Genomic DNA, 12,656 nt, shown 5'->3' with positions numbered 1-12,656 from the left:
TGTTGCATCAGAGTTTCGATGTTGTCCATGAACATCTTAAAGGGCTTCTGGGGTGATTTCTCACATCTGAAGTTATTGTGTGTGCCAGCTTGAGGCTGATTAGAGAAGGAGAGCTAAAGAGAGATGAGTAAGTCAACTGTTAGTATACGTTCAACAGAAAATTGAGGTCATTGAGCTTCTAATGATTTCTTTGGTGGTTAAAAAGCAAATTGAACTTACTTGATTTTTCATGACATCGTTACGTTCCGCTTCTAGTGTACATGAGAGGTTTTCATAAGTCTCATTAAGATCTATGGTCTCATCTGTCATGCACTCTTCATAAATAACCTTCAGCTCTTCAATAGAGCAATTCAGAGCTGCAACCAAGTTATTATTCTGAGAGACAAGAAGAGGAAGGAAAGAATTAGTACAACTCACCGGGTGATGCTATTAAAAAACATAGTCCATAGTTTGAACTGATCTGCAGACTGAAGGACATATATGTCTCTGGGAATGCGAGCGTGTGTGCGTGTGCGTGTGTGTGTGTGTGTGAGAATGGTAGTCAGCACTCTGTTTGCTGGCTTGAGGTTTCTAGTAGTAACCTACTTCCCGTGCGAATGGTCTCTTATCTCTCTTTAGCGAACAGATAAGTGCTCAAGTTGGCATAAAAGAGAAAAAAAGAAAGGTGGTTTATCTTCACTTACGCTGACATCAGTTGGGGTGTAGTATTTGTCCTCTTGCTGTATGAAAAAACAAGTTATTGATCGAGTTAGTTTAATGAACACAAACAGATAAAGGTTCATTAAAGATCATCTTTAAGGTTGTTATTGCTCGGTGATGTCAAATCAGATACTTACACATCCAGCTTGTTTGAAAGCGTCTTTGAAGTCTCCAATAAAAAATTGAATTTCCTTAAATCTGTCCCTTTTCACAGGCTGAGCGGTCAGAGAGCAGACCAGAGCCAGTGTAAGAGCACAAATCCAGTGTAGAGCAGACATGATGGCGTGTCAGTGGATGTCCTTTCGAGAGATTCACCTGCAGGTTATTCTCGGTGCACTAGTGCAAGTGACTTATAACCAGTCAGTGTGGTGGCTTTTTATTGACAGAGCTTGGAAAATGACGGGTGGGCAGAAACACGACAGATATTAGCAAATATAATCAACTGGTGGAGTTTTTTTTTTTCCTTTGATGACTGTTGGGATTTTTGTCATTGCCCTTCCTCAGCTAGCCCCCACCCCCTCTCCTTCCACCACACACCTCAGTGCGTGTGTGTGTGTGTGTGTGTGTGTGTGTGTGTGTGTGTGTGTGTTTTGAGGTGTAGATGTGAGTACAGATGTAAATATGTATGTATGTCATGTTATAGACATGAGGTCATATCACAGCATTATGTCATTGACACCATCTGATATGGCTCATATGCTGTTTGGGTTAAGTTAAAGAGCCCAAACAACACAGTTTAACACACTTGGCATGTTTCTTTGGATATAAGGTTGTGGTCTGGATACTTATTGATTCTTGGTTTCCCATTAATTTCCAAGCCAACCAGCTCCGAGGTGAATCACAACATTGCCAACTTTGATTTGAAGCAAAAAAGCTACTTGAAATCGGACAAAGGTGTAGGACGGTGGACGTAACGTCTTTAAAGGAATATTCCGGGTTCAATACAAGTTAAGCTCCATCGACAGCATCGGTGATGTTGATTACCAGAAACATGTATATAGTCTCGTCCCTCCTGTTCTTTAAAAAAAGCACAATACGAGGTTCCAGTGGGGCACTTACAATGGAAGTCAATGGGGCCAATTTTTGGAGGGTTTAAAGGCAAAAATGTGAAGCTTATAATTTTATAAAAGCACTTACATTAAATATTCTGTTAAAACTCATGTATTATTTGAGCTGTAACATTTTTTTACAGCCGTTTTAGGGTTTGTTGACATAACGTTGTCATGGCAACCAAGTTGTAAAATCAGATATTACTTTACACAGAAACATGTAAGTCATATTAAAACCATGTTAAAGCTCATATTGTTTATGTCTTGTGGATAAACGTTTGAAACAGTGAGTATTTTAACATTTATGGATTGGCCCCCCATTGACTTCCATTGTAAGTGCCTCACTGTAAACCAGGAGTTTACATTGTGTATTGTGTTAATCAGTATTATGCCACAAATACTGTCGACTGAGCTTAACTTGTACTGAACCCGGAATATTCCTTAAATGAGGGGATGAACTCCAATCCCATGAAACGTTGCGAATTACATAATCAAATAAAAGAATTATGGCAATATATTGATTTAAACTATTGGTTTAAAGTTGTTGATTCAGTGTAGAATCAATATATTTTAAGGATGTTGTACTATATTTATATACTGTATAAAAATGCCAATTTGTAGGGAGGGCGACTCAGTTGCTGGAGGGCAATGGGCAGTCGCTGCAGAGCTCTTTTGGTGCACTTTGTTTGCCACGGTTCTCTGATTGGTGGATCCTTCTCTTCAGGATCATGGATAATGCAGTTCTAAATCAGAAATCCCACTAATAAACACATATAGTTATTTTAAAACCGAAGCATATACCATCGATTAATAACCTTGTATATCTCTAGTTTTTATTATTATGTTGTAAGAAGTTTTTTTGTTTGTTTATAAATCCTATTTGGGGGCTTGTGAAGCTAATTGACTGATATAAAAGACATAAACATGTCTTAAAGGTGATGTGTGTAGCTTTATGGGTGTTAATATATCTCCAATGGCAGCTTAATATGTGAAGACAACTATAAGTAGTGCGTTCGTAGGTTAATTCCCCCATAAAGTGTGAACATTGTGGCGCTTTCAAAACATTGCTCTGTTTGTTTGAGCATTTCACCCATTTTCAAAGTTAGATTTTGGAATAAAACAATAATATCTTTTTTAAATGTTATATAAACACTTAAGTCCAAACTATATCATACCAGTCCAGTTTATGCAAAGACAGACTAACAGATCTTAATCATGCGATTGTAGCTCGGTTTTGATAACTTTGTGCTGATTGACTCTAACAACGTGTAAGTTTGGTGCCGCCCAATTAACCCTGTATCGTTGTGTGTATCAAATATGATACACAATATTTGATGGCTCCTGTTCTACTCTCCGTTCAAGCTGAAAAGCCAAAAACACGTGTTTATGCCACCATCAAGTGGTTAAAGTGGAAAAAAGTGGCTTCAATGTTTATATTGATCTATTTAAAATGGCTGCGGTCTTGCACAAAAAGTGACTCTTATGTTGGGATAAATGACGGCCTATTTTAATAAAAAGTGACCGTAATGATTATACGGTTACTGACATTTTATAATGAGTATTTGCTGAATATAAGCAACTTGTACTTGATTAAAACGTTGTATGTTATTTTATTGAAAAATCATGTTGGAATTACATGCATCAAATATGAAAGGCTTTTGAGGTTTATCTCTCAATCACCCTTACACCATTCATGCCCACTATATATCTTTTTATTTTATTTTTATTTTTATAAACATCTCATTATTTTACATTACAAGATATTATGATGTCATCTTACCATAAGTTCCTGAGATGCAGGGAGAAAAAGTTTTACAATCTCCCTTTTTTTAAACGTCAATATAGTTTTTGGTGCATAAAATACACATTTTTTATTGAACAAATTATATTTTGTTCATTTTGTATTTGATGTGCTGAATTGAGCTGTGATACATTTCAGTCCATATTTATAGAGCAAGTAGAGGAAGCTATCATGGCCAAACTCTCAAACTCTGAAAAGCCCCGGGAGTCCTCTGATAATACCCAAAGACTTACCACTGTAGCATGTGTGGGCTAAGAAAAACTTAAAATGTCCTACACAAAAATGTATGAAATATGATACATAAAAAACATGTGCAAACATTTTTTTTTAGAGTTTGTCTAATGGTACTTAATACAGTTTAATGTAAAAAAATATATATATTTAATTGGTCAGGCTATACATGGTTAAAGAGAGCTAAGATCACTATTTTTGCAATTCCATTAGGTGACACTAGTGGGCAGTAATGACATTTCACCTTTTGAAAAACATTACAAATATTCTGTATTGTATATTTCAGTATGTATTTCTAATGTGGGTTCATTTTTCCAAAAAAGCAAAAAAAAACAATGGCACCCCTATTGGCCTTTTATTTATCACATGGTTGTACAGTATGCAAAAAGATAAAAGGATAGTTTACACACCCTCATGCTGTCCCAGATGTGTATGACTTTCTTCTGCAAAACAAAAATAAAGATTTTTATCTTCAACAGGAGCATATACAGTACTATCAATTAAAGGGACAGTTCACCCCAAAAATGCACATTTCTCATAATTTACTCACCCTCATGCCATCCCAGATGTGTATGACTTTCTGTCCTCTGCAGAACACAATGAAGAATTTTAGATGAATATTTCAGCTCTGTAGGACCATAGGCAAGTGAATGGTGACCAGAAATTTGAAGGTCCAAAAGGGAAATAAAGGCAGTATAAAAGTCATCCAAAAGACTTCAGTGGTTTAATCCATGTCTTCAGAAGTTAAATGATAGGTGTGGGTGAGAAAGTCCTTTTTTTTTTTTTTTTACTGAAAATCTACACTTTCACTTTCACTTCCACATTCAGCCACCTACTGGCTGGGACTGGTCAAAAGTGGAGATTGATTGGGAAAAAAAGGACTTAAATATTGATCAGACATTTGTGTTTTAACTTTTTGTATACATCCATGTTATAATAAAGCCTTTTTAATAAGAGTGCCATGGTTATTCTTCCTTTTTGTACTTATTTTAACCCTTAACCATCGAGCACCTTGACTTTATAAGCCACTTTTGCATCACTCTCTACTTTTGAATATATATATATATATATATATATATTTAAGTGGATAATTTATTATGCATCAAAAAGTAACAACCTCTTATTTCATCCTTGGTTGATTTGGTTGCTTCTATAGATCGTAAATAGGGATGCACCGAAATTTCGGCCGCCGAAAATTTTCGGCCGAAAATGGCACTTTCGGTTTTCGGCCGAAAGAGAAAAAAGGCCGAAAATATCAGCCGAAAATATATACCTCCTCGCCCCGCCCCTCAGTGCCCTCGATGTAGCCCTTATCACAGCGCTACCAAACAAAGGCCGATCATGTCAGCGGTGTGGAAATTCTTCAAAGTTTCTGATAAGGACATCACATTTGCGATCTGCAGTGTTTATTCAGCACAACTTTCAAGATATATATTTACAGAATACAGCAAGAGATTGTACAGGAAAATGTCACAACTAGCGCAGCTACAACACAACTTGAGACGTATTTATATCTGAACTATGCCAGAAGCGACAATCTCCTTGACTACGGGCGCATAAACAAACACCGCTTTCCTTTGCTTGCGCGGATTGCGCACAGGTATATATCTGCCCAAGCACCAGCACAGAGAGTGAGAGACTGTTCAGTGCAGCATCTCATGTTCTTGATGAGCTTTCAGACAGGAGAAACTGTCAGAAAGTTTAGCAACTTTTGTTCTTGAAGAGAAACCTGTCATTGTAGTTAAATAGAAAGCGGTCCAATATGATGTGTAGCAATTACATTACACTTGTTCTTCACTTGAGGATATATCTGTCGTTTACAGTTGAGGTTGGATTTAGTTCAATTACTGTTGTTTTGCACAATCATTTTCACTTAAAGTGTACATACGTTTACATAAACAGAATAGAGCACTGATCTAATATATATATAATTATATATTATAGTTATATATAGATCAGTGGAATAGAGGCCCTCTGCCATTCTGTGTTCTGCCTGTTGTTTTAATTAAAATTACTGTTGCATATTTAAACTTTTTGAAAGATGTTAGCTAAGTTCATTACTTGACTGTTGTTGTGCATATAATAGTTTTCTAAAACTTTACATTATTTGGATAATTGTTAATAAAATCTGTAAAATTAGATTTTTACAGAACTGAAAGAAGAATAATATTTAATATAGTTTTAATATATTTTTTGTCCAATTTTGGTGTTACTTTCAATAAAAGTGTGATTTATTTTATTGGTTTGTAGTTTTTCAATTCAGATTAATTAAATTCATGAAATTAATGAAAAAGTATACAATTATACACAACATTTTTTTTTTTTTTAAATAGGTAAAAATTTTGGTTTCGGTTTTCGGCCAAGTGCATCCTGGATTTTCGGTTTCGGCCCAGAATTTTCATTTCGGTGCATCCCTAATCGTAAACCCATCATTAAACAAATCTCTCTCAGTCGAAAAATACAGTGACGCAATGTACGTGACGCAAAGGTAGTTAAATGAGAAAACAAGTCAATAATAGTTTTTCACAATTATTTTATTCATGAAAGTAATTGTATAATATTGCCAAGTTAATGTAGCATTTTTATGGAAGAGTTAGATAACCCCTGCTGTAAAAACAAGGACTTTCAGACATTACAGACTTCACAGCATAATGTCATGTAAAGCTGCTTTGTAACTACAGTATGTGTATTGACTTGTAAACAGGACATGCGTAATAATCTGGATGCTGGAACATATTATGTCCCCTTGAATTTCAAGAGTGGTATGAGGTCAAACAGATTGAACACATTATGAATTCAGCGACAGTAAGTCGAATTTTTGCTGGTAAAATCGGTCTGTCAGTGTGCTTATTGGAATTCAAATAATCGCCCCCTAGTGGCAGAAGCTGAAAATGCAGTTGAACGTATCAGCGCTTGTGATCTCCAGCTTCCGGGTGAAATGTTCACAGGGTGGTGCCAAAAGCAAGTTGCATGAATCGATATTTTATTAACCATACGGCCTAACCCAAACCCTAAACCTAGAGTAAAAAAAAAATTTTGGAGACAAAATACAAGCTCCAAATTCTGCTCACCATTGATTTCAGGGTACATGCACCATTCAGATTTGCTATTTGCAAGTGTCACAGTTTGTCTCCACCATGTTCAAGGACTCTTATTTTGAAGTTTTCTCCTGCACTACATTTCCCAGAATCCACTGCCCTAATCACTTCCTCATTATCCCCACCTGTATGCCATTCCAAACACCAAAAGTTACAGTAAGCGGTCCAAACCTGTCTTGTTTCTTGAAACTGCAATGCATGTTTTTAGTTCAAGAGAAGAGGTACTAGGAGGCACAGAGAGGTTTTAAGGGGGATGTGAGCATATATGGGCATGAAATTAGTAATAGTCATCATAGAAAAGTATATAATATCACTTTATTTGATATATAATAAACATTTAAGCAGCATATCATAAGACCAAACTTATTCAAACTTGAGTCTCTTGATGTCTGTGTTTTTGTTTGGTTATTTATTTTGTTTGGTTATTAGCCATAGATTGTATTTGTGTTGTGACATGTCATGCCTAAGCAACACGTGAAACTTTGCGATTGAAGGTTACACGATTGAATTTGTGGCATTTAGGATTAAATGCATAGGATTGGCATTAGCATAATATTTATTACCACAAAAAATTATTTGGACTTGCCCCTCCGTGTCTTTAAAAAAGCAACAATCTGGGTTCTAGTGAGGCACTTACAATGGAAGTGAATGAGAGCCCATTTTTCAATGAGTATAACCACAGCACAAACTATATGCATGTAGACATTTAATATATGCATGTGCATTTAGTGCATTTAGTGTGATAAAATCACTTATTACCTTTTCTGTGTAAAATCAGAGCCATTTTTACAACTTCATTGCCATGACGATGCAATATCAACAAACCCTAAAATGACAATTTCAACAACTTTACAGCTCAAATAATGCATGACTTTAAGAATTAATACAAGTGCTTTATATAATATTATAAGCTTCACATTTCTGCCTTTAAACCCTCCAAAAATGGGCCCCATTTGATTTTGTGGTGACCAACATTATGCCACAAATGCTGTCGATTGAGCTCAACTTGTATTGAACATTTAACATGGATTTTAAAACAGATTAATTTGCAATAAGATTGAAACCTGTTCAAAAGCGAGAGCTGAAGTCCAGTTTGTTTCCTGTTATATGGTTGGATCACTACTGCCCCATTGCCACAGTGCCAGTCATTATAAAAGAGCACTGTGGTACCACAGTGATGGTATCAGATGGTAAAACTACGGCGCTGTATCATTGATTTATACACTATACTCCAAGGTACTTCAAAGTTAATGGTATGAACCTTATAGTCGAGTGTGAAATGTCATAAATATGCATTGCTTCAGTCAGAATGCCCATTGAAAGTGCCATCTGTGCCAGTTATAGTGATAAGCAGTGGTGTGGAGTTGCAAACTACAAGTAGCAACACTATCATGCCATCCCAGATGTGTTTGACTGTCTTTCTTCTGCTGAACACAAACGTAGATATTTAGAAGAATATTTCATCTGTTGGTCCATATAATGCAAGTGAATGGTGACCAGAACTTTGTAGCTCCAAAAAGCACATAAAGGCAGCATAAAAGTAATCCATACGACTCCTGTGGTTAAATCCATGTCTTCAGAAGCGATATGATAGATGTGGGTGAGAAACAGAACTCAGATTTATGTATTACTCTAAATCTTCACTTTTACATCTGAAAGTGAAAGTTAAAGTGGAGATTTAGAGTAAAAAAAAATTGTTCTGTTTCTGGCCTTATATATATCCTAAGATATTGTAATATATTAGGATATTACAGCATAAAATATTATGGAGATGAAGTGGTGGGATTAGTGATGTCAAAAGTACTGGTACTTCTGTTTAAGTTGCTACTAGAATAAATAAAACTTATTTGGGGAAAAAAATAAATGCACAATTAATCAATCTACAGTCCTAGTGTGAATATAAACTGCAAAATGTAGCAATTTGAGTCTGCATGAGTGTAAAAATGAATGTGTGATAATTGATTTGCATAATTTGTGCTTTAATGATCACACTGGGCCATTGTACAAACTGCTTATCCAGACCTATGATGCGTACGTCAAAAGCACACGTCAAAATAAAAGCTCACGTCAAAATAAAAGCTCACATCAAAATAAAAGCTGCATATCAAAATAAAAGCTGCATGTCAAAATAAAAGCTCACGTCAAAATAAAAGCTCACGTCAAAATAAAAGCTGCATTCAAAATAAAAGCTCACGTTCAAATAAAAGCTCACGTTCAAAATAAAAGCTCACATCAAAATAAAAGCTCACGTTCAAATAAAAGCTCACATCAAAATAAAAGCTCACGTCAAAATAAAAGCTCACATTCAAATAAAAGCTCACGTCAAAATAAAAGCTGCATTCAAATAAAAGCTCACGTCAAAATAAAAGCTGCATTCAAATAAAAGCTCACGTCAAAGTAAAAGCTGCATTCAAATAAAAGCTCACGTCAAAATAAAAGCTGCATTCAAATAAAAGCTCACGTCAAAGTAAAAGCTGCATTCAAAATAAAAGCTCACGTCAAAATAAAAGCTGCATTCAAATAAAAGCTCACGTCAAAGTAAAAGCTGCATTCAAATAAAAGCTCACGTCAAAGTAAAAGCTGCATTCAAAATAAAAGCTCACGTCAAAGTAAAAGCTGCATTCAAATAAAAGCTCACGTCAAAATAAAAGCTCAAATCAAAATAAAAGCTCACGTCAAAATAAAAGCTCACATTCAAATAAAAGCTCACGTCAAAATAAAAGCTGCATTCAAATAAAAGCTCACGTCAAAATAAAAGCTGCATTCAAATAAAAGCTCACGTCAAAGTAAAAGCTGCATTCAAAATAAAAGCTCAAATCAAAATAAAAGCTCACATCAAAATAAAAGCTCAAATCAAAATAAAAGCTCACATTCAAATAAAAGCTCACGTCAAAATAAAAGCTGCATTCAAAATAAAAGCTCACGTCAAAATAAAAGCTCACGTCAAATAAAGTCATACAATAATAAATTCAGGAATAAATGTAATTAAAAATAAATTATATTTGTTTTATCAAGACATTTATTCCTTTATTTATTTTTTGTATTATTACATTTATTTATTTATTATTTATGCAGGTTTCCATACAGGTGTTATGAAAGCCGTTTTAGTCTGGTGGTTGCCAGGGCATTGCTATGCGGTCGTTAAGGTGTTCTGAGTGGTTTTAGTGAGTTGTTATGTGGTTGCTAGTGTGTTCTGATGTTGTCATGGAGAAGTGTCATTCAGCACCTAAAGGTTCCATTTTTATGTGTGTGTATGTGTGATTTCACTCTGATTGTTATCTTGAGCAATCTTCACAACTAAGTATCAGGATCCCACACAGGATTCCACTAAAAAGTGGAAAAACCCTCTTACACTGTGCCTTAACTTGATAAAGCCACGAACTATAAATGCTATTTTATCATCCTCTAATTAGCCATGACCGTGACAAGCATTGTGGATGTTTTGTTAAACGCAAGGTTTATTTCTGTAGTGTTGTGTTGGGTTTCCCCACTCAAAGAGAACATTCATTGGCATTCAAGCTTGACTTAATGAACAGTTACAAATCTCAGCAAAACAATTAAAACAATGTTGAAATCTCTTCCGAAACTCTAGAGGAGACAAATGTCAGATTAATGGGGGACACTAAAGCAAAAATCGCATTGCTGTCTCGGTACCACTGAGAGATCTTATCTGTGATTTTCCTTTTCTTTAGGGAATATCTGCTTGGAAAAACAATCCTTCTTATTACACTTAAAACATGTATATGTGCTTGTTAAAATCATAATTTTCTTGTATTTATTTATTGTCGTTTATTAAGAATTTCGCATTAGTTAGACATGTTTGAATGCCTATTCTGACGTCAGGTGTTGGAAAGCAGTTTTTAATCAAAAGTGGGTTGGCAGGAAGTTCATGAGTGATTTAACATTGTGAAGTGGTTAGTGAATGGCTTAAGCTCTAAAGCCACTTGTGAGGGTCTCAGGTTTGACCAAAAAAAATTGGGTTGTGGGCAGAAACAGTGACAATATATTCTCCTCAAAATAAAACCCACACAATTGCATCAAGGTGAACTACTTGAACTATGGCATAATGGCAAGGACAGAGCAAGAGGCAAAATTGTTCATATGGTCAATTTATAACAGTGGTAGAAAACACACACATAGGACACAAACACACACATAGGACACAAACACACACACATAGGACGGACAGCTGCCCGTAAATGTTCTCGCTCTGTCGCACCACCGTCCGCAGTCGGCCTTTATCCCTCTCGGAGGCTTGATTAGCCTGATAAGGGGCCGGGTGTGTAAAATCACGACCCAGCCCCGCCGTCCTCCCTGTCACATTCCTCCCTCATTCTCTCAGGCCGGGGAGCCCTCGGCATGACGTACCCCCCCCTTCCCTGGGGGAGGGTGTTTTTTTTCCATATTCTGGGTTCAAAAAAGTTCATCTCAATCGGCAGCTTTTGGGGCATAATGCTGATTTCCACCCCAAAAAAATGTCACCTCTAGCACCCAATGGCCAACGGATATAGACAGGATATCCGGCCTTACAGGTAAACTAGCCAATCACCCTTTGGATACAGACATCACCTGTCAATCAACTCACTAGCACACAAGTGCATTATCTATACAAGCCAGAAAATTGGGTGTATTAGCGTAATAAGAGCTAAAGAAGCACAAGTTATTATTCCAATATTATAACATTTTATTGCTGATTTGAAATATGTTCTTTGATCGTAATCTTGACCAACCGTTCTTGAGATTTCGGTGTCCCCTCATTCAGTTAGATAGGAGCTGCACCGTCATGACTGGAAATAGCCTCCCAAGAGCGTTCCAAAGATGGCTGACAGTGGACTGACTTACAACTGAAGTTGTAAAATTTCCAGTTAGCGATTTGATCACACTAAAATCATGTTAACATGCATATTGTTTGTCTTGTGGTTTACGGATTGGCCCCTGTTAACTTCCATTGTCAGTGTCTCACTGTAATCCAAATTTTTGCTTTTTTTTTTTTTTTTTTTAAAGAAAAGGAGGGGCAAGTTAAAATAAATTTTTGTGGTAATCAATATTATGCCACAAATTCTGTCAATTGAGCTTAACTTGAATTGATCCTGTAAACCCTTGGGAAACCGGGGGCAGCCCAAAGGTAGGAATGGGGTCCGGTGCCCAGGGAAGCAGCTCCAGGAAGGGGACGTGGTCCGGAGATCAGGGAGGCAGCTTCAGGAAGGGAGCGTGGTTTTTAGGCCTAGGCTGTGGAACAGGGAACATTCCTGGGCTGTCGTGGCATTCAAGGCATTCATGGGCTGTGGAGCAGGACCCAATGAGGAAGAGTGGCATTTTGGAATCTCAGGGAGCGTAGCCGCAGGGGGCGGAGCAGTATATGACTCAGGGAGCGTAGCCGCAGGGGGCGGAGCAGTATATGACTCAGGAAGCAGAGCCGCAGGGGGCAGAGCAGTATGAGACTCAGGAGTCGGAGCGGATGGAGCTGCAGGAGTCTCAGGAGGAGGAGTGGATGAAGCCGCAGGATGCTGAGGGGATGGAGCTCAGGGGATGGAGGCTCAAGAGGTGGAGCAGGCGGAGCAGCAGGAGGAGAAGCGGACAGGGCCGCAGGAGTCTCAGGAGGAGGAGGAGCGGGCGGAGATGCAGAAGTCTCGGAGGAATAGGTGGTGGCGGAGATGCAGGAGGAGGCTGAGGATCAGAAGTTGGAGACTCAGAGGTCAGGGCAGTTGGGGATGCAGAGGCCTCTGGCACTAGGTCTGAGACAAACGAGGCTCCAAGCGCTGGCGCTGGGATGGATGA

The sequence above is a fragment of the Xyrauchen texanus genome, chromosome 23, assembly GCF_025860055.1.
Source record: "Xyrauchen texanus isolate HMW12.3.18 chromosome 23, RBS_HiC_50CHRs, whole genome shotgun sequence".
Lineage (NCBI taxonomy): Eukaryota > Metazoa > Chordata > Actinopteri > Cypriniformes > Catostomidae > Xyrauchen > Xyrauchen texanus.
This window is presented reverse-complemented; position numbering follows the sequence as displayed.